Source organism: Delphinapterus leucas, chromosome 5, assembly GCF_059928025.1.
Source record: "Delphinapterus leucas isolate spDelLeu-1000000601 "Yukka" chromosome 5, BTC_Dleu_Yukka2, whole genome shotgun sequence".
In the NCBI taxonomy this organism is placed as follows: Eukaryota; Metazoa; Chordata; class Mammalia; order Artiodactyla; family Monodontidae; genus Delphinapterus; species Delphinapterus leucas.
This window is the reverse complement of record NC_143133.1, coordinates 78,584,273-78,608,534: the sequence shown is the minus strand read 5'-3', so window position 1 is coordinate 78,608,534 and position 24,262 is coordinate 78,584,273. Positions and strand designations below refer to the sequence as shown.

The 24,262-nt window shown below is 34.2% G+C and overlaps 1 pseudogene; it reads right to left on the bottom strand.

Moving 5' to 3' along the window:
- The window catches only part of LOC111171585 (E3 ubiquitin-protein ligase ZFP91 pseudogene), a 32,523-nt pseudogene extending 9,506 nt beyond the window's left edge, over positions 1 to 23,017 (bottom strand).
- Between the last annotated feature and the right edge of the window lie 1,245 nt (positions 23,018 to 24,262).

The window sequence follows — 24,262 nt, the reverse complement described above, 5'->3', positions numbered from 1 at the left end:
TGCACTTTTACTTTTCCATTAAGCATACTTATTTTCTAGTTGGCACAATTTTTGTTGTTACTAGAATTCACATTTTCAATTTTAATACTTGTCACTGCCAGGCATTTCACCTATAACAGACTAACCATATGTGTGTGAGTATTTTATCCTTATATTAAATAAAAATAATTTTCACAATAATCTTTCTGCTGAGCACACTCTGAACATAAACTTCCTGAAGACTTCCTCAGATAGACTATGACAGATTTAGAAAAAATATGAAGAGTACTTCTATTTGTTTAGTCAAAAATATTCCCCTTCAGTATATTTTAAAAAATCAATTGAACTGAAAGTTTATGTAAAATTATTTTACATTGCTGCTATACAGAAAATGCTAACTTTATTGTTATTATGCATAGAAACCATATAACTTATAACAATCAGTTCTATTTGATATAATTTATAAAGTGTGTTTGTGTGTGAGTGTGTCTGTATACACCCTTATTTTTGGAGCACACTTATTTGTGGAGCAGTTGCTAAGGAGATATACACATGCATAAATAAGGAAATACACCCTTGTTTTAGCACATTTATTTGTGGAGCAGTTGCTAAGAGATACACACATGCATAAATGAGTGTATCTAAGGAGATACACACATGCATAAATGAAATATTCCCTCATACCATAGTGATGTGGAAGAAAGCAAGATCCATTAACACTAAGTTAATCTGAGCAGGGGAGGAGCTGTAAGACTGGGAAATATTTGTCTCAGTAAAGTGGCTGTGTTGGAATTTAGATCAACCAAACAATTTATGTTTGCTTATTAAATATAGTATATATCTCAAAGAATAGTAGAAAATAAGTTTAGGTAGATATAGATGAGTAGATTTTTCAAGCCTGAAAGCTGGAAGAGATTTCAAGGTGATAGAAAAATCACTAGTGAAAATACAACACTGGATAACTCTGATACTAACTTGCCAATATTTATAGTGAACAAGGGAATTTTTTTAATCACACTTTTTATTTTATATTGGAATATAGCTGATTAACAATGTTATGATAGTTTCAGGTGCACAGAAAAGTGACTCAGCCATACATATACATGTATCCATTCTCCCTTCAAACTCCCCTTCCATCCAGGCTACCACATAACATTGAGCCCCTGTGCTATATAGTAGGTCCTTGGTTATCCATTTAAATATGGCAGTGTGTACATGTCAGTCTCAAACTTCCTAACTATCCCTTCCTCCCATGCTTCCCCCCTGGTAACCATAAGTTTGTTCTCTTAGTCTGTGAACCTGTTTCTGTTTTGTAAATAAGTTCATTTGTATCATTTCTTTTTAGATTCTTCATATAAGTGATACCATACGATATTTCTCTCTCTCTCTCTCTCTGACTTATTTCACTCAGTATGACATTCTCTAGGTCCATCCATGTTGATGAAAATGGCATTATTTCATTCTCTTTGATGACTGAGTAATATTCCATTGTATATATGTATCACAACTTCTTTATCCATTGCACTGTCAATGGACATCTAGGTTGCTTCCATGTCTTGGATATTGTAAACAATGCTTCAGTGAACATTGGGGTGCATGTATCCCTTTGGACCATGTTTTTCTACAGATATATGCCCAGTAGTGGGACAAAGAAATTTAACTAGATGTTAGCAGTTGGTAATTAAGAATCTAATATCATTGATATGTCTGATATAAGCACAAACATTTTTATCTGTCCTACTCTTTAACTAGGTGGTATAAAATGCCAGGATACAAAACGAGCATTTCTTCATAAAAGCAGGTTATCCCCAGGTACTTAAATTTTCAGTAAACACCAAATTACTTTTAAGAAAATATACAAGTGGATAAAGAAGATGTGGTACATATACACAATGGAATATTACTCATCCATTAAAAGGAAAGAAATTGGGTCATTTGTAGAGATGTGGATGGACTTGGAGACTGTCATACAGACCAAAGTAAGTCAGAAAGAGAAAAATATCGTATATTAACACATATATGTGGAATCTAGAAAAATGGTACAGATGAACCTGTTTGCAAAGCAGAAATAGACACAGACATAGAGAACAAATGTGTGGACACCAAGAGGGGAAAGGATGGGTGGGATGAATTGGGAGATTGGGATTGACATGTATACACTGCTATGTATGTAATAGATAACTAGTGAGAGCCTGCTGTATAGCATGGGGAATTCTACTTGATGCTCTGTGGTGACCTAGATGGGAGGGAAATCCAGAAGGGAGGGGATATGTGTATGTATATGTCTGATTCACTTTGCTGTATAGCAGAAACTAGAACAACATTGTGAAGCAAGTATACCCCAATTAAAATATACACATATATATATACAAGTGAAAACAAAAAACTAGCAATCATGCATAGTAGATGAAAAATCACTAAAGAATGACTTGAACCATTTTGGATTAATTTCTGTCATTTATAAATCTCCCTTTTTTCTCAAATCATCATTATAATATTTATCTCAATATTTATTTTACAGTCTTCTATTGTATATCTCAGTTTATTTTCACAAATTTTATATTAAAAATAAACAATGTTATTGAATTTATTTATTTATGTACTTTCTTAGCCCATTCAGGCTGCTATAACAAAATTCCATAGACTAGGTGGCTTATACACACTAAAAATGTATTTCTCAAAGTTAGTCTAGAAGTTTAAGAACAGGGTGCCAACATGATTGGGTCTTACTGAAGACCTTTTCTGGGTGGCAAACTGCCAACTTCTCACTGTGTCTTTAAGTGGTGGAAGGAATTGTGAGATCTCTCTTAAGCCTGTTTTTTTTTTTGCGGTACACAGGCCTCTCACTGCTGTGGCCTCTCCCCTTGTGGAGCACAGGCTCCGGACGCGCAGGCCCAGCGGCCATGGCTCACGGGCCCAGCTGCTCCGCGGCATGTGGGATCCTCCCGGACCGCGGCACGAACCCGCGTCCCCTGCATCGGCAGGCGGACCCTCAACCACTGCGCCACCAGGGAAGCCCAAGCCTGTTTTATAAGGGCACTAATTTCATTCATGAAGGCTCCTTCCTCATGACCTACCCAGCTCCCAAAGGCCCCACCTTCTACTACCATCACCTTAAGGGTTAGGATTCAACACATGAGTTTTGGGGGTACACAAACACTCATAACATTCATATACTCATCTGTTGACATTGGCCAGAATATTCTTCTTGTCTGGACTACTTAACTCAGTCAGTTGGTATGTTGTTATTAGTCTAACAAACAGGCTTGGATTTGGGGTAAAATTGCTGTAAAAAATTGTGACAATTAAATACACTTCACTGAGCTATCAAACCCATTTCTGATCAGCTAGATCTGTGTTGCTCACTGAATATGCAATAGAAAGGAAACTACTGGATGTGGATTAAAATTGTTAGCATCTTTTTTGGATAATATAATTTGGTAAGCAGTTCTAAAAGCTACTTGGAAAATCATTAGAATCAGGAATTGAATAGCAAATACCTTAACTTTATGGACAATCAATTCAGTAGTCATATGATTGACCAAAAGAGTAACTGTGAAAGAGAATGTAGGTATATTAATTTTTTAAAATCTCACAGTTATTTTTAAAAACGATAATCCCTCACTAGCTTTAGACCAGAAACAGAACACTCATTTATTTATTTATTTATTTTGCTTTTGCAATGGCTTCTCTTGCCATAGAATATTTTTTTAATTGAAGTATAGTTGATTTACAATGTTGTGTTAATTATTGCTGTACAGCAAAGTGATTCAGTTATACATATATATACACACATTCTTTTTTTTAATATTCTTTTCCATTATGGTTTATCACAGGATATTGAATACAGTTCTCTGTGCTGTATAGTAGGACCTTATTGTTTATCCATTCTGTATATAAAAGCTTACATCTGCTAACCCCAACCTCCCACTCCATCCCTTCTCCCTTGGCAACCACCAATCTGAGGAACACTCATTTATGAATGAGACGGTATGTGTTAGACGACTGAACCATTCTGCAATCCTAAATGCATGTGATTCTTTTCAAGGCATTTTAGGATTTATCTCCATATTACTACGTAGTGATGTTAACTTTATAATGGCTTACACTTATTGCTAAATTTTAGGCTAAAAATGATATAAGATTTTTAGGTTCAACTATCTTTTTGCATAATTACTTATATGTTTGTATCCACTATTAATTTGGGGAACAATTGAAATAAAAAGTTCATTAGAATTCATTTTTAATATTAAGAATTAAACCAGTTAAAATTAAACTTACATAACTTTACCTAAATTAAAATTTGGAAGACTGAGGCATATGATTGATGCTTGATATTTGCCTATAATTGCCTTTACATGATGCCAATACCTATAGTTTTAGCCATGACAGAAATGAAAAAAATCAGATAATAAGATCAGATTCTGCCTCTACACATAAATTTAATTGTGTGACTACTGAGTTGGCCATCAACTCAAAATGAAAAAGGTGGTTTATTTTACTATCTCTTGGGGGACTTATTTGACAGGGTATATCAGTTCATAGCTATTCAATATATATCTGACACTGACTATTTAATTGGTGATTAATTAAAATAAATTGCCATGCCCTAGGGGAATATACACCGGAGGCATTAACAACCTTATTTTAAAACAGAGTTTTTGTCATTTTTATTGGTTGATTGTTTGGTTAGTTTATTTTACATTGAGATGGGAATGGAGCCTAAAAACTGAAATCTGGTTAAAGAAAAGCTGGACTATTAAAGTTGAATGCTAAAGGACAATCTTGAGAAAATAAAATGTGTAAAAACAAAGACAATCTTATATTAAAATAATTCAAGATGTACTCTTATGTTCACTGTGATGAGAACAACAAAATTTACCAGTAGTTCAAGACTTACCAGTGGTTTCAAGAAAAGAAAAGGACTATTTTTACATTTTTATGAACTTATATCATGAAATCCACAACAAATCTCAAAAACACGGCTTTGTGGTGAGACATTTATGCTTGTGAGGCTTATTTACGAGATAAAAATCTCTGTTTTGTTCTGCTTTGTTTTCAATGCTGAGACATTTGTGCCAGTTTTATTGCCACTAGGCTTATTTCTCATTTCCTTAAGAAAATGCTTAAATTAGCTTAAAAAAGTAAAAATTTCAGAAAGAAAAAATGCAGGAAAAGATAATAGGCTTGATGAAGTTGGCACTATTTTATTTTTCTCTTGTGATTTTCAATGTGATTTCAATTTTTATGAAATAAAAGAAAAGTATATCTCAGCCTTCAATTAAGGAAAGATAAATACTTAGACTAAAGTTCTATAAACATATATAATTTTTAAAATATATTATAAGAAGTAAATATGACATGATTCTTTAAATAGAGCTGCACTGCTCAAAATGTTAACCATGAGTTATGTGGTTATGTGCATTTAAACTAAAAATAATAAATTAAATTCCATTAAAATTTATTTGCTCAGACACACTAGGCAAATTCAAGTGCTCCATGTGGCTAGCATACAGGATTGGCGATGCAGAGAATTTCTAACTGGACAGATCTAGTGAGTGACTTTTAAAAATACCACACTTAAGAACTGTATCATAGAAAAGTCTCACATTTCTCTTTGTTAAATACTACTTTTTTTTCTATCACCCATATGTTGGATCGGAACACAACCTAGGATTTTTTTAGGGATGAGAGAAAGTGAACATATTTAACTCTTTCTATTTCCTTGATGGAAATAATATCACATAACTGTCTTTAACTAGTATGCATAACTTTATTTTTTTAAAAAAACTGAAATTTGTGAGCATGCTTATACTAATTTAAGCCTCTCCATGTATTGCTGGCACTAAGATTTTTGTTCCTTCCAAAACCCCATTAAAATTTTAGTAATGGGATTATTTTAAAAACAAAAGGACTTAGACCAGCAAGTTTGGAGAGAACAGAGCAAGAGATACTGATTACAGGATTTTGTTATCTGACAGGTAGATAGATGAAATAGACCTGAGAGAGCCTTTTAAGCTACTAATGAGGAGAATGGAGAAACAACACAAATTGTACCAAAGAATTCTCAAAAACTTCAGGAATGAGGAAAGATATTTGGGCTAAAACTTTCACACATGAAAACAATTATAAATGAAAATGCCCTCCATTCAACATATTTTTATCTAAGCTTACAAGATATATCAGAACTAGTAAAAGGAATATTTAGTGTTTTGTTTTTCAAATTAAAATATTGTATACTAGTGAAAAAAAATTGTGCAAGTGGTCATTTATATATATATATGTGTGTATATATATATGTGTGTGTGTGTGTATATACACATATATATATATATAAACCAGAAAATGCAACTCTAATAGATATTACAGGTAAATAAAAAACTGATAACATATGGAAAAATAAATTTTAAAAAATATTATAAAAATGTTATTAAAAATATATGACCTGGAAATTGACTAAAATACATGAATCATTATTTTTATTGTTCCAATAATCAATACAAAAATATTTTCTTGCTTTAATATGCATAGCAACATATTTTTATTTTCAAAAACATTTTTATTTTGAAAATCTATATCCAATAAAATAAAACATTGTATCAATCTATATTTCAACAGTGATAAATTTCAATAATTTTAGTATTCTTTTCATTCTTGAATAGGTCCCAGATTGAACTATAAATTTTTGCTTATCCTACCTTAAACCCATGGAGCTCCCTCAGTGTGTCATGTGTACTGGTTGATAGGTCTGTCCTAGAGCACACTCAGATAGTTGGGTGACGCTATGAAGAAGGCTAACTGCCCAATTTATCCTGAGTATATGAAATAGTGAAAGGTTGACCAATACCTTAGGTAACCCTTTGAAATAACAAATGTTTCAACTAAGTTGTTTGGCTGAAGTTAAATAAGTGAAGATTCAAGATTATTGTTTCCAGGTCACCATTTGAGAGAAGACCTATAATCTACAGATATCATTAGTCACTGAAATGTGTGGGGCTGTGGTTGGGAAAAACTGAATGGAAAGAACCCTGAGTTCAGCCTGAAACTTCTGCCAGAAGTTTACTTTTAATTTACTCATTTAAAAAATTATCACTAACATATATACATTTAAAGTTAATCACTTTTCAACTGTTTTAGATGTTACTGTCCCATACTAGACTGTGTTTTGATTAAAAATTAAATTTGCAAATCATTTACAGGGTATGACTAATATTCTTGCCATAATTGGGAGCTAGGTTTCCTTACTATACAAAGCAGAGAGCAGAAATTCTGAAGGCAAGATCAGGATTTTCCAAAGGAAAATGATTCTGTTACTGCTCAAGATTAAAATTCCAAAGTCTAGCACTCTAGAGCATGAAGGGGATACTTAGACCAGGAAAATGTTGTCATCACATATGCATTTTCAAGCTTCCTGAGAGTAAGACTGAGTGTAATTTTTTAGCTCATTCTGTGATGCAACCATGTAATTGGTTCTATAGGGATTTAGATGAGTGTGGATTAGGCGAGTGGTAGAGGTTATTGAAGATGTCTGGGAGAAGCAGAATAAATAGTTCCTATAAAATTAGGTATTAGGGGCTTTCCTGGTGGCGCAGTGGTTGCGAGTCTGCCTGCTGATGCAGGGGACACGGGTTCGTGCCACGGTCCGGGAAGATCCCACATGCTGCGGAGCGGCTGGGCCCGTGAGCCATGGCCTCTGGGCCTGGGCGTCTGGAGCCTGTGCTCCGCAGCGGGAGAGGCCACGGCAGTGAGAGGCCCACGTACCAACCCCCCCCCCCGCAAAATTAGGTATTAGACATGGCCCAAGGTAAAATGTACTCATCATGGAGTCTATTTCCGCCATGGTGCTTTCCTCCCATGTAGAAAAGTCAACTTACTACGGACTTCTCAGGCACCATTACTCCAGTGTTCTTCCAAAACCAGAACTGTCTCCTTGTTTCAGAATTTCCATTCCTTCCCACTAAGGAAAACCTGTTTCTTCTGGGTTCTCTTTCCCTCAGGCCATCTCCTGATTGCTGAGTTGGTGGTCCGTTAATTTGACAAATGAAGACACCACAATGCTAACTCAAATTCAGTTAAGCTTTTGGGCATCTAAACCACGTTTATAACAGATCCTGTGGGGATTATAAAGAGGAGGTGCAAATCTAATTTTTGAATGACCAAACTAACTGGATTGGTGGCCATTCCTTTCTTCTCTCTCACACTGGATAAAGAAAGAGCCTGGAGGGAATGGCCTTCATTAACGTGTCTTTTAAATGGGAAAAATATTCTACTATTTCTTCTTTTAAAGTTAATATAAGTAAAGCACTGTTATGCAGGATTTTATAGCTCAGTTTTAGGAGTCATATTGGGCTGAGGCCCTGCTCAGAAGTGTTCTTTAATAAATGTAGCTGTTGCTGTACATTTATAATTTAATACTGGTCTTTTTTTCCGTTCTATGATCACAAACAGGTGAACTTTACACTTAAGAAGAATACTTGATAGTTTAAATGACTGTATCCTATTTATAGTGAAAAATAACCATTTATAGATTTAAGTAGTGATTGGTATATATATGTGTATATGTTTAAATATCAATATGTAAAAGAATTTAAATGCTTAGAATTTTAGTATGAAATAATTCATATGTCTGTAAAATTCCAGTGCATTATCTCTTACTAATAGTCACAAATGTGAAGTAAGTCATTAGCATTGCCATGGCAAATGTAATCATAGGTTTCTGAATTAATTTATTAATTAATATTGCTTAGCTTAGGCATTATCTAGAATGTCTTTAGACATTTGCCTAAAGCCTTTTGAAAATAATCAGATTTTTAAAAATTATTCAGAATAGTCCACCACAGTTATCTAGAGCTGATGCTCCATGTTCTCTAGTATATGATCTGGAATTATTTACTTGAAGATTATCATCACCATGATCAGTTTATGTGAAGACATATAAACATATAAGACAGGACTTTGCTTAAGGTAGTAAGTAGCAAGCATGCTTTCCTCCTCCTCTTCAGCCCTGCATCCAAAATTGTAATTAGATGGCTAATGTGAAAATCAAAAGATAATTTATATTTTAAATTAATATTTTTTGGCACTTATCCCATATTTTCCCATATCTTTTAAATACCTTAAGCACATGGCAGTTCAATATTAAAGGGAAGAATCAATAATTCAAATGATCTCATGAAACCAGCAAGAAATAAACAATTAAGATTTTGTTATTAAGGAGTGACTGGAAAATTGACTCAAATTGTCATATGTTAAACATAGCCTAAGTAATTTATCACTTCATAAGGAATTCTAATTGCTGATCAACGAATAAAGTGTTGGTTTTAAAACGTTAAATTTTTTACTCTTGCATTTGTTTGATGTAGCATACCCTAGTCACTGCTGATTCTTGAAATTGCAGATCATTTAAGTATCTCTACTCAGCAACTTTATATGTTCTCCCAAAAGGAAATATATTCTTGCGGAAATATAATCACTGGGCCATACCAGTGGATGTTTAATCTTGGAGAAAGTGAATTTTCCTGTATTATAAGACTGGGCTGATCAGCAGTAGCTATCTTTATTCTTTTTCATGTCTAGATTATGCCTCCTGCTTCACTGGAGAGAGGAATTGGGGACTATCTATGGGATTTTCTGCAATGTCAAATGATGCACTGCTTTTAACAAATATATTAAGCCTTCAGTTCTCAAACCTGCTGGAGTCAGCAGTATTTTAATTTTATAAATATCTTCAGTTTTTAAATTACTGCAAAATATAGCTCAGAAGGACAGAAAAGCACTGCCAATGGAACACCCTCACACCAACTATTCTACTTTTAAATATTTTTAGTGTTTCTCTAAATAATTTCTTACTGATCATAAAAATGGGATAAGGCTTTATAATGAGATATCTGAGTGATCCACAAGACAAAGACAGATTGAGTTTTGAAGTGTGCAGTGACATTTTAGCAGATAGAAGAAATGTCATGAGTTAATAGTTTGTATTGTTTTCATTTCAAGTTGTTTTTTCCTTCTGTTTCTGAAACTCAATAATGGATTCTTAATTTCCTTTTTACATTATTATCTAGTGAGAAAGATAATATCTTAAAAATTGTCCCACTTAATGTAAATGCTTCCTTAAAAGTTAATCTCTATTAGTCCTTTGTAAAATAATAGGAATTTCAGAAACTTTGTCTTCTTGGTGAGTATGAAACCATGCCCATTGGACACACAACACATGTATGCATACTGTATAGAAAGAACAAACAGCAGACTATACAAATTTCTTGACTAACTATTGCTGAGATGAATTAACTTATTTTAAGAAATATACTTTGCATTAAATAAGTTTAATGGTGCCCCAATAAATATAAATTTGTTATAATATATAATTTTGTTAATAGACATAAATTTGTTATCTTTCAAAAAACTGTTCAGACTTCACACTCTCATTTTAATTCTAGATAACAACATAGCATTTTTCAGAATAAGATGTCATGACATATCATTAAAAGAAGAAACCTAGTTCATAAACTGTATAACTATGTTATTAAATGCTCCAAATATTAACATTCAAACATCAGCAGTAGTTCACACAATCATATTGATGCACAAATAAGCACGGTATCTGCAGGAGGTAGATAAGTACGATTTACTGAATAAAAATATTGTATGTTCTAAGATGAAACTACGATTTATAATAGTTTCAGATCATGATAGAGAAGCACCATGAATACAATTTAGTTGAATGTTCTCATTCTGCAGATAAGGGAATGGATTCTTAGAGAACATAGTGGGAAAAGAGAGTGGCAGATCCAAACTAAAACTCTGATCTGATCTCATGTCCCTGGTTCCATCTTTATACCAAGTGCCATATAAATATAATATTTGAACATAGTACTTGTTGTTTTCTCTGCTCACTGAAGAAATCGAGGCACAGAAAATTAAATAGGTTGCCCCCCCAAAAATAGCTAATAATATAATGAAATCTTCTTGAGGTGTTTGACTCAAAAACCTGTGATCATGAGACTCCGGATTCTGCTAACAGTGTCCAAGCCTGAACAGATCATCACTCTCACATTTACACCAGTAACAACAAAAAATCCCGGAGAAATTTGAAAATACACAAATTCATTCTAAGCCATCAGATAATTGCAAAGCAACCAACTAACATAAGTCTAAACAAAGACAGGCACATACAAGTAAGTGAGCATTTGTTCAATTATGGCAGATGACATCAAACACCAGTAAGAAGAGTTCAGCTAATTGAAAGACTCTAGTCATTGAAAGACATACTTAAGAAAATGAAAACACACGTAACAATCTGAGAGAAAGTATTTTCAAATCACATATCTGCTAAAGAATTTTTTCTGTATTACATAAAAAATTCTCAAAAATCAATAGTAAGAAAACAAACCAATAAATCGACAACATATATCAACATACTTCACAAAAGAAGATGCACAGGTGGTTATTAAACAAATAAAAAAGGGGACTTCCCTGGTGGCACAGTGGTTAAGAATCCACCTGCCAATGCAGGGGACACAGGTTCGAGCCCTAGTCCAGGAAAATCCCACATGCCGCAGAGCAACTAAGCCCGTGCGCCACAACTACTGAGCCTGCACTCTAGAGCCACGAGCCAAAACTACTGAGCCTATGTGCCACAGTGTGCCACAGCTACTTAAGCCTGCGTGCCTAGAGCCCATGCTCCACAACAAAAGAAGCCACTGCAATGAGAAGCCTGCGCACCACAATGAAGAGTAGCCCCCAGTCACCGTAGCTAGAGAAAGTGCGCACGCAGCAACAAAGACCCAACACAGCCAAAAAAAAAAATTAATTAATTAATTAATTAATTTTTTAAAAAGTAAAAACATACTGAGCATCATTAACCATTAGAGAATTGCAAATTTATACCGCAATGATTTATCACTATACACTTATTAAATTGACAAATAAATTAACTAATTAAATAAACTAAAAAGCTGACAATACAGTGTTCTAGCAAGTATGTATAGTAACTCAAACTCTGAGAGATTGATGGTATGAATACAAAACACATTTTGGAAAACAGTTTGATCATCTAAAGTTAAATATAAACTAAACATATGATCTAGCAATCTCACAATAGATATTTACCCAATTAAAATGAAAATCTATGTTCTTATAAAAACATGTACGTGACTACTTAAAGCAGCTTCATTTATAATTGCTTACATCTGGAAACAACCCAAATATCCCTCAAATGGGGAATAGCAAAACACACTGCAGTAAATCCAAGCAATGAAATTCTACCCAAGAATAAAAAGGAATGAACTACTGATAGACCCAATAACATGGATGAATTTAAAACACAATATACAGAGCTTAATAAGCAAGACTCAAAAGACTCTAGACTATGTGATTTCATTGTATGACATTCTTGCAACTGCAAACCTGTCAAGGCAGAAAAGAACTGAGTTATTTCCAAGGGCCTGGAGTGAAGGGGCTGGTTGGTTACAAAAGGGTGACCAAGGCCTTCACATTCTGCTCAGCCTAGTTAAACTTTAGATAGGTGTCTTTCTGACTGTAGGCCCCTGAATTCCCTTTTCTTAGGGCATTTACTTCAGATTTTCTGAGGCCAGTTTCTTGCATCTTCTCATATCTAGAAAGGCACTAACATCATCAGTGGAGACATCTGTGCCTCATGACTAGTAGCAGTCTTTTGCCAAAATGTGTGCTTGATTGCAAGTATCCCCCTTCACTAAAATCACATATATACTGACCTTCCCCACTACCTCTTTAGAGCAGTTGCACAGAGCTGAGAGACTGTCTTCCAGACTATAGTTCTCATTTGGCTCCAAATAAAACTTAACTCACATTTCTCACACGGTGCAAATTTTTTTCAGCCAATAGTTTTAGCCAAAGGACATGATTTTTACATACTTTTTTCCCTGTAGAAGTCTGATTGTAAATGTAGGTGTTCAGAACAGACATCCCTAAGATGTGTGATCTTGGCATGTAGATTATTTTGAGCTGAAGGCAATGGAGACCCTATAGGCTCAAGAGAAACTACTGCCCCTCAATTAACTACCTAGAAATACTTCCCAGAAAAAGAGGTATTACCAAAGATAAATTTTATCTAAGTGTTTCCATCTGTATGGCAGGGCAAACTTCTGCTCTTCTTCTTATTGTTCTGTGAATAACCCACCTGTCCTTGGAAGTCCCAGACCCCAACCTCGTTCCTTAGCTCAGGATGTCACATATACCTCATTTTACCTTTCAGTCTTTGAACCTCTCATGTATGTGGGGTTCCTTTACTTATGAAATTAAATTTGATTTTCTCCTGTTAATCTTTCTCATGTCAATTAATTCTTAGAACAGCCAGAAGAAAATAGAAGAATAGAGGAAAATTGTTTCTCCCCAACATAAGTTAGTCAACATAAAGACAATAGTGAAAGAAGAGAATAAGCAGAGGAGGGACAGGGAAGATTTCCAGAGAATATGATAAGCAAATTGAGCCCAAACACTAAGTTAAAATAAACCAGGAGTCAAGAACAGAAAAGAGTATTATAAATGCTTTTGAGAAATTTAAAAAGATACAGTGTGACCGAACCAAATGGTAAGAAGAGAATCCTTGGTGACACCCTATCTACAGGTTAGAAGGAAAAAACCCACAAAGCATAATTAATTGTCAGAACAGGAAGGATTATTTGGCATAAGCTTGAAAGAGTGGAGAAATAGCACATGAAAAATTGAAATATCGGGCTTCCCTGGTGGCACAGTGGTTAAGAATCTGCCTGTCAATGCAGGGGACACGGGTTTGAACCCTGGTCCAGGAAGATCTCACATGCCATGGAGCAGCTAAGCCTGTACACCACAACTACTGAGCCTACGCTCTAGAGCCCACGAGCCACAACTACTGAGCCTGCGTGCCACAACTACTGAAGCCCACGTGCCATAAGTACTGAGCCTGTGCTCTAGAGCCCGTGAGCCACAACTACTGAGCCTGTGCGCCTACAGCCCATGCTCCACAACAAGAGAAGCCACCGCAATGAAAAGCCCACACACTGCAACAAAGAGTACCCCCACTCACTGCAACTAGAGAAAACCCACGCACAGCAACAAAGATCCAATGCAGCCAAAAATAATAAGTAAATATAATAAATAAATTTATTAAAAAACAAAACAAAAAAATTGAAATATCCCTCAAGTTCTATTTCACTCAAAGATAGTATCTTCTCTGTGTTATATCAGACAGGGGATCCCCAACATCTGCTTGAAAGCAGAAGAATAACCTGATATCTGATCTATCAAAGTGATGGCAAGATATTTTTTTTGACCATTTGATCAGGTAGATATAGAAGAGATTGGTATCTCTTTCTTCCTCTGTTTATTTCATCTGGTCGCTGATAGTCTAAATAAAAGGAAAGTATGTTTCATAAAAGCCATTGTAATTGCCATTAAAAACTAGGAGAAGAAGAATATGTTAAAAGAATGTAATTTATAGGGCTTCCCTGGTGGCGCAGTGGTTGAGAGTTTGCCTGCCGATGCAGGGAACACGGGTTCGTGCTCCGGTCCGAAAGATCCCACATGCCGCGGAGCCTGCGCATCCGGAGCCTGCGCGTCCAAAGCCTGTGCGTCCGGAGCCTGTGCTCCGCAGCGGGAGAGGCCACAACAGTGAGAGTCCCGTGTACTGCAAAAAAAAAAAGAATGTAATTTCTATAAAGACTGGGACAGTCTTCTTTTGTGCTTTCTATTATGCTTATGGATATAAACAGCAGGGAATCTTAAATGAAACCAGGAGTTTCCATGCATATTCATTAAGGTCAACTATGTGAAATTAAACACAGTTTACCTATGTCATGTAACGGTATTAAAGAGGCAAACAACAGGCTCCATTAAGGGTGCTTGTAGACAGAAAATGTTCAAATGTCTTAAATAAAGTTACCTACTACATTTATTTAAGACATTTGAACATTTTCTGTCTACAAGCATCCTTAATGGACACAAGAGGGAAGAGATATGTGAACATATGTATATGTATAACTGATTCACTTTGTTATAAAGCAGAAACTAACACACCATTGTAAAGCAATTATACTCCAATAAAGATCTTAAAAAAAAGAACAAAATAAAACCAAAGAAAGATTAAAGTATTAAAAAAAAAAAGTTACCTACCACATACATACATAGCCAATACATGGTTTACTTTTTTATTCTACTTTAAGACTCATATTTTTCATATTTAATGTTGCTGAAAGATAATGCAACTTATAATTATGTATACATTTAACATATTAGTGTCCTAGTTTTATTAAGTATAATTAACTGATGATAAATAATATTTCATTGTTTTAGAATTGAAGAAATACAGTATTCATATGAAGCCCTTTGTTAAAATCTGGACCTTAGTGGTAAATGCAAAATTTTAATCTGTCTTTGTTATACTTACACTCTTACAGGGGAAAAAAGCCATTAAGCAACAATCTAAATACAATAACATAAAATTAAATATAATTGTATTAAGTATCCATTCTTCAAAAAATTGATTGCCCACAACATGCCAAGTTGTATTCTAAGTCCTAGGGACAAAATGATGAAAAAGACAGACTATACCCCCTTTTATAGAGCTTTTATCTAGCAAAGGAAGCAAATAATACCATTTTTTAAATGATTAAGGTAAATTAAGGTAATGACAAGTATTATGCGAAAGTTAAATAGAATGAAATGGGAAAGAGTAACTGAGGGGAAGTTGAAGGTTGGAAGGATAATTTTGACTGCGTGCTCTGTAAAGGTTTCAGTAGTGAAGTAAATTTTGACTCTAAAGGGTATAACATTAAGGAGCTAGCCACAGAAATGTGTAGAACAGAGAAGTGCAAACTATAGGCCGTGGGCCAGATCCAACCTGTCTCCTTTTTCCATAAACAAAGTTTTGCTGAAACACAGTTTTGCCCACTTGTTTACATTGTATATAGCTGCTTTACTTCTACAATTGAAAAGCTGCAAAATTATGACAGGGACTATATGGCTCACATACTGCCAAATATTACCATCTGCCTTTATGGGGAAAGTCTGGCCATCCTAGTCTGGAGCAGTGCTGTCCAATTGAACCAAGAATGAGAGAAATGCTTTCCACACTGTTCTGTTAGATGTAGCCACATGTGGCAACTGAGCATCTGAAATGTGACCTGTGTAACCAGGCCTAGAGCAAGAACTTTTAGGGCATGGAGAACAGCAATGCAAAGCTACTGCAATAAGCCTATCATATTTCTACAGAAGAAAAAACATCAAGGTAGCTGAAACGAAGGAAGCAAGTGCAAATAGATTGAGTTTTGAGAGGTAGACAGATAACAGATTATAAAATCTTGGAGACAAGGTAAGGCATTTGGATTTTATTCTGAGAATGATGGGAGGTCACTGTAGGCGTTAATGATTATGGGTGGCATAACCATGTAAAATTTAAAAATATCACTAGTGTTTCTGGATATTATAAAGAAAACTTGTAAGTTGTTTTAAAATATAAAATGAGAGCCTTAATATTATCTTGGGTTCAGAGAGCTTTCCTGAGGATGTGTAGGTTAAATTGGAAATTTAAAACCTGTAAGATAGGTGTGGCTGAAAGATAAGGAAAAAGATGGAGAGTGAGTAGGAATATGTAAGGGAGCTAGGTCATGAATGTCTGGACAAGCATATTAACAATAGAAGATTTAATCTCAAGAGCAATAGAAAACCATTTTTCATAAATGTCTCTTTTTTCCCATAGCTAAACAATGGCACAAATATATCAGCATTAAAAATAAAATCTAAGTCATCACTTTCCATGGCCAGTAACCACCTGTGGCTTATGAGCACTGGGCAGGTGGCTTGTCCAATTTGAGATGTGCTAAAGTTTAAGATACACACTCAGTTTCAAAGACTTAATACTAACAAAGAAATATGTAATATTTCATTAATAAGTTTCATAGTGATCACATGTTGAAGTGATAACATTTCAGATAGATTTAACACAATATATAATCAATTTTAATTTGTTTAATGTTGCTGGAAAAAACCTGAAACTTACATAGTGGCTCATATTTGAGGTGTGCATTGTATTTCTATTAACACTGATCTAAATCCTATAACAGTTAACATATAGGCGTGACAGTAGATTTGAGTAGTTAAATGATTTGTGAAGTGGGCACCCAGTTGAAAAGAGCACATATATTATCATACTTCTGATTCTTAACAGTGTGTCAGAGATGTTTCCTCTGCCATTCTGTAAGGCTGGGAGGCAGTTGCCATTTTCAGACTTGATTTGGCTTAGCTAGAGCATTTGCAAGAGTCAGTATTGCTCAGTGGGGAATGATCGTGACTTAAATATGATTCAGTATATGCTATCCTTTGTTAACTAACTTTTAAAATATTAGTTTTCTTTGTAAATCGTGTGTGTGTGGTGTTCAGTGTTTCCTTTTCTGAGGTTATCTATTCTGTGGATTTACCTTCATCAGCTTAACTTGAGTCTCCAGTGCAAGTATTAGAGTTATTGCTCAATAACTCTATTCCAAAGATCTATATTTCTCATTTCTGGGGGCTATCTCCTTCTCTATTGCTACTTCAAAAAGCATGTAGGTACTATACTACTTTCTCAAATAGTATTGATATTTTTAGCCATTACTTTCCCTCTTTTTTTAAAAGATTGTCTTTGTGGATATGATTGATATATATATGCAATGGAATATTACTGTCATAAAAAAGAATGAAATTGTGCCATTTGTGACAACATGGGTGGACCTGGAGGATGTTATGCTAAGTGAAATAAGTCAGACAGAGAAAGACAAATATAAGTGTATTTTTTCACTTATATGTGGAATCTAAAAAAAAATTTTTAATATATAAATAAACAGAAACTGACACAGATACAGAGAACAAACTAGTGGCTACCAGAGGGGGTGGGGAAAGATAGGTGAAGGTGATTAAGAGGTATAAGCTACTAGGTGTAAAATAAATAAGTTACACAGATGTAATGTACAGCACAGGGAATATAGCCAGTATTTTATAATAACTTTATATGGAGTACAATCTATAAAAATATCAAATCACTGTGTTGTACACCTGAAATTAATATACTATTGTAAGTCAACTCTACTTCAATAAAAGAAAATAAAAACATAATGGGTGTTGGGGGCAGGAAAATTTAGTGCAGTGTTTCGTGACAATTTTGACTTGATTTCTCTAACAAGAATAGAGTGATTGGCCCCTTATCCAAAATCCCATCATGTGTTTGAGGTTTTGGTATCTAGTATGTCTGCTTTTTTAGCCTCCACCACTTATTCCTTTTCTGTCCATTTCTATCCACAGAGGATTATTTTATTTTTTAGAAGAGCTAGTCCATTTGATATGTTTAATACTCATCATAAAATCTTTAGCAACTTCTTTTCTCTTATGCACAGTATCAACTTGTACAGAGAAACTTTCTCATTTCTCCTGTGACCAACTTAAAGTACCATGACGTACCAAGTCTCTCTAAGAAGACAAAGTGTACTTACCCAGAAAAGTGCTTTATATTTCAATTATGGATCTTCTGACAATTTTCTCATGACTAATTTTTAGTAAATTCCAAACCTCTTGGGAACATTCCAGCTGGGGAATACAATATTAGCCATAATGAGAAATAATGGAATTCTAATAAACCCTGTTCATTTAAAAGACTAATACACAGCTGTTTTGGTTGCTGACAATCTTGTTCCTTATGTATGCTTGGAAAATTTCCAGATAGAAATATCAAGATGTCATTAATGCCTTCTATTTTCCTCTTTTCTCTTTCTATGTTTCATAGATTGTTTCTTACTCTTAATATAGATGTCAAACATTTACATTTGGACTAGAACCTATTCCTTTTGCAATAGGCAGCAATGACAAAAGTAGGATCAAGGTAAATTGTAGATCAATTGAATGAGAGCAAACACAATGTGTTTTGTTTATCCATCCATATTTCTATGGACATTTGAGGTGTTTCCACCTTTTGGCTATTGTATATAATGCTACTATGAATGTTGGTGTATACATACTTTTCAAGCTCCTACTTTCAACTCTTTTGTGTATATACCTAAACATGGAATTGCTGGACCTTATGATGATTCTATGCTTAATTTTTGAGGAAACAGCATACACTTTTCAACAGTAGTTATACCATTTTATACTCCTACCAGCAATGCATTAAGGTTCCAATTTCTCCACATTCTCACCGACACTTTTTTTCATTTCAGTTCATTTTATTTCATTTCATTTTTATAATAACTATCCTAAGAGATGTGAAGTGATATCTCATTGTGACATATATTATTAGATTGAATATTATTTGAATTTGTTTTTGTTTACTCTGTGTCTTTTGTTTAACTTAATAACCAAATCGACTATTAAAGTGTCATCTGATGTTGATGAATATATGCTACAATGGCCCACCCTATGTCAAGGGCTCAGGGCTTTACTGTATAGTGTGTCCTCTTGTCCTCAGAACTGGCTCCCTACTCATGATTCTATCTAGAGATTTACTTTCTCCTCAGTGTCATCCAGAAAATAAAATGTGATTCAACATTATTAATTAGAATACTTTATCTTGTCAGGACAGCTAAATTTTAATATCTAATGTTAAGAAAAATCTAAAGGTTATATATTACTGTTACAAGACTATTCTAGTCACTCTTTTTATCAATACGCTATAAGATCATAAAGTTCTCCCTGATCAATCTATAATACTGATAGTTGTGATCATAGACATGTTTGTTGAGTATTTATTATTTTCCTGGCTTTGTTCTATGTACTTATAGTCAATTGAATTGGTTACATCCCACTCTGTAAGATGTATATTATTATCATCATCCTCATTTTAAGTTAATAAACTGAGGAAAAAAGAACTTAGTTAACTTGACCAAAACACAATGCTATTAGTGGAAATTTAGGAATTTCACTTAGAAAGTATGGTTCCAGAGCCTAACTCTTAACTAATATGTTCTTTTACCCCAGATAAACTAAATTAAGTCAATGTCATATATCTGAGTCCTCATGTATATATCTGCTAATACCTCATCTGAATTTAATTTAGTTAGTCATTAATTATTCATTATTTAATTATCCATATAACATTTAGTATTGGGGGAAATGGCTGGGCCATGGTGGAAAATAATTTAGAATATGAAAAACTTTGAAAAATGTATTAAGCAATTTGCATATTACATAAGAGGATCACAAAGACACAATAATTGTCGTTAACCTATTTAAAAGATTTTCCATCCCGTTATGGCTTGATCATCTTGTCATTTGTTATTTATGTGACCTAGCAATTGACATAGTTACTGTATTAGTGATCAAATTATATTTCTCACTTGTCAGCTCCAAATGTACTACATCTTCCTCAACAAGGTCAGTACCCCTAAGCTCATCCTTCCTTGAGTACTGTCCCTTAGTCTTAAGGTACCATATAAAGTTGCCTTATATCATACTTATTCTTTTATTATAGCTAATTCTTATTTTAAACGTTTACCATTTAACCCCCTTTGTGATTTCTATCTCTTGATTGGACCAAGACTGCTACAGTTGCAATTGCTACTGTTATGGGAATATATATTAGGAGTTGTGCCATGTCACCCAGCACATGGTCTTTCAGTATAATTGGTTCGTTGATACACACATAACCCCAAATTTTACCAAATTATAGTTATATAACTTTATTTTTATTTTCTGTGCAATCATTTTTCTTACATTTGAACATGCTGCCTTCTGGCTCACAATTCAGTGATCTAGGATCAGAGGTTAAACGATAAAACATCAGCATAATGAAAGGGTCTCATAAAAATCCATGGTTTTCTAATGGTGAGAAAATTTGGATAACCATCTTACACAGAACCTGCCAAGGAGTAGTGTAATTACTTTTCCTTAAGTATTGCTGCAAACTAATGAATGAGCAAGTGAGCTTCATATATTTTTATTCTCAATATATTATGTCAGATAGTAAAGGGTGAAGGAAGGGGTATTTTGAAATTCAGAAAGGCAGTCTTTCCTAAAGGCAACTGACTTTTTCATTTTAAAAAAAGCAATGTTTTAATAAGTGAGGTGTAACAGCAAAGAACTCATGTGTTTCCTTCAGGGAATGTTTTCCATTTAATTAGGGTATGGGTTATAGATTGGGAGACAGGAGACTTAGTCCATCATCTCTTCTCAATTGTGATAGTGACTTGCTTTGTCACTCACATACTCTTTTGAGTTTCTTGGAGCTGTAATTTGAGATAATGAATATTACTGGTTTAAGATATTCATGGGCTATTTTCCTAAGTCTCTAAAACTTAGGGAAACTATATCAGATTGACAGACTACTTTGTCCCCAACCTACCAGAAATTTAGCCATGATGATGTGGAGCATGCTTATTACGTATAATACTAAATGTTATACCAATGAAGTTATTATCATAGTCACAGAAAAATTACATGTATGTAGTGGAAATTTGACTTTGTAAGTCTTACAATTATTAAAAAAAAACAAGTTCAGAGGAAAGGAAAGTGACTATTCAAAGGTCCAGAGAAATCCCAAACGCCATAAGCTACTCAGTGGAAATCTCAACAAGCCAATTTGAGAATAGCACATAAAATGGGGAGGGAATTTTCCCTCTCTGGCGTGCATCTGGTCCTGAACAATGCAGTCTCACATAAAAATGCCCAAATATTCATCATCAGGAGGATTGACTGAATATACTTTATTATATTCACATAGTACTATGTATATAGTATTCAACTAACAAAAAACCAGCTAACATAATGTAAAAAAGGGACATGTCTTAGTTCATTAGGTCTGCTATAACAAAAATACTATAGGCCAGGTGGCTTATAAACAACAAACATTTATTTCTCACAGTTCTGCAGACTGGGAAATCTAAGATCATGATGCCTGCAGATTTGGTGTCTGGGGAGAGCTTGCTCCCTCACTGATAGCTGTTTTCTCCCTGTAATCTCATATGGCAAAAGGAAGAGGGATCTCTGTGAGGTCTCTTAAGAAAGCATTCATGAAGGCTCCACACTAGTGAGCTAAGTACCTCCCAAAAGGTCTACCTTCTATTATCATCATATTAGGGATTAGGTTTTAACATATGAATTCTGAGAAGATACAAATATTCAGTCTGTAGCAGGGAGGGAACTACAAATAGAAAATGTGTGTGTGTGTGTGTGTGTATATATATATATATATACACACATATATATTATGTACATACACATGTATATGTAAGTACACATAGTAATGCATATTTACTTATATGATTAAAAAAGAAACAATGGAACAATAAATTGTAACATAGGAGGGGGTGGATATCTATAAAAAGGGAGAGAATAATGTGGAGAGGAGCAGGGATAGAAGCTAGACTTTTCTGAATATACTATTTTTATAGTTTTGATTTTGGAACCAAGGAAAGACTTTGCATTAAGAAGGATATTTCAAAAATAAAAAGTAAACTACAACAAATCAACTTTATATTGAATTGGTACAATGCAGAGAAAAAGTCTTTCAAGTGATTTTGAAATACCATAATTTAACTGTATTTGAATTAAGGACAAAAAGAATTGCAAATATAACTTAATATGCCTTCAGAATTAATTTCATTTAGTGATAATTCTGTAGTTATTATTCTGAGACAGCTGTATGTGCATTTGAGAAAAATAAATTGTTAGTTATAGTGATATTATTGCTAACTAGGATTTTTACTGAAGGAAAAAGTAAATAACAGTTATAAGATCAGTAAGACTATGTAAAATCTCTATAGTCCTGAATTTGCCCTGAAAATATTAGGATGTACTCATGACATATTTTGTCTTTTGTATTATATCACACACATATATTATCATGTATGTATATACTTGCATGTATATGCATATTGATCAAGATGTTCTTAATGCCCCCTCAGCTTGACTGTACTTAAACAGGTTTCTTCCTGACTATATGCCCAGACCTCCCTTTTCTTAGAGTGTTTACCTTAGAAAACTTTGTTGTAAATTCTTTGTCTGCCCCTTCGAGATGTAAATCTGCCAGCGTCTTGCCAGTTTTACAACCCAGAGGCATCTTTCTCATGGAACTGGGAGCCATCTATTTGAAATATAATCATCAAGAAAGAGCCCCTCTATCTCTGTCTCTGGAGAGGGGAGGGGCATGACTTTGATAAGCGCCAATGAGCAAACACAGATGTCCTAGTGACATTGACCAACCTTGGGAATGTCCTCCACTCCTTTCCACTAACTCACCCCAGCAATTATAAACACTGTTGCCTTTTATTTCAAGGGTGTTGTATTCAATCTCTTTCCCATATTGCAGTAGTTCTTAGTAAAGTCTTTCTTGCCTGTTTAACTTTTACAACTTTTATTTGGCAACACACACACAAATTCATTTCAAAATTTTTATTTCCTGTCTCTAAAATGCTTGGAAACAATGTCCAGTTTAGTAGCAGTAAGTAATCCTAATATGCAAATTGTAATCTCTAAATATAAATTTCATTAAAAAATGAACAAAGAGACCCTTGGAGAAGTAGCATATACCAAGGCAAGTACCAAAAAAAAAAAAAGTAGCTAACAAAAACAGTGTCATCATGTCAAAATGTCTCAGGAACCAACTTGATGGTCCCCCTCCCCCACTGTTAATGATGAAACAATGTAAGCATTTAAGGATATTTGGTTAAAACATAACAAATATGTTTAATTCAAGAATCCATAATGTACTAAAAAACAAAAACACAGGAAGCAAACAAAACAAAATAAATAAAACCCCTCATTGATCATATTTGTTGAGTGCTAAGAAAACAGCTCATTATTTTAGAAACTGGCAAATAACAATAGATATGTATATACAGTTGACCCTTGAACAGCAACGGTTTGAGTGTTAAGGGTTAAGGGTCAACTGTATATTCTATTTCTATCTCTAGCTCTGTGTCCCAGATTATAACTGATAAAGGAATGGGATAATTAAAATAGTATCATTTTGCCACCTCTAGTAAATTAACAGATCAACATTTCTTAAAATTACAAAAAAAGAGACAACATTAGCAGTTTCTTGAATAAAAAATGTAAACACCTATACATCAAAGCTGGCTTCCAGAATGGCCAAATGAGGCTCTTGGTGAACTACTCTCCCAAAAAAGCAACAAAAATACTGGCAAAACAGATACTACCAACAATTTCAGAACTCTGGAAATTAACAAACTCCATGGAATAAACTAATAGATGTTCATCAAAGAGAAACTACTGAACCTTGATAAGATAGCAGTGTCTGTGGACTTCCAACTTGTGTGCCAACTCTCCATACCCTCCCTCTTTA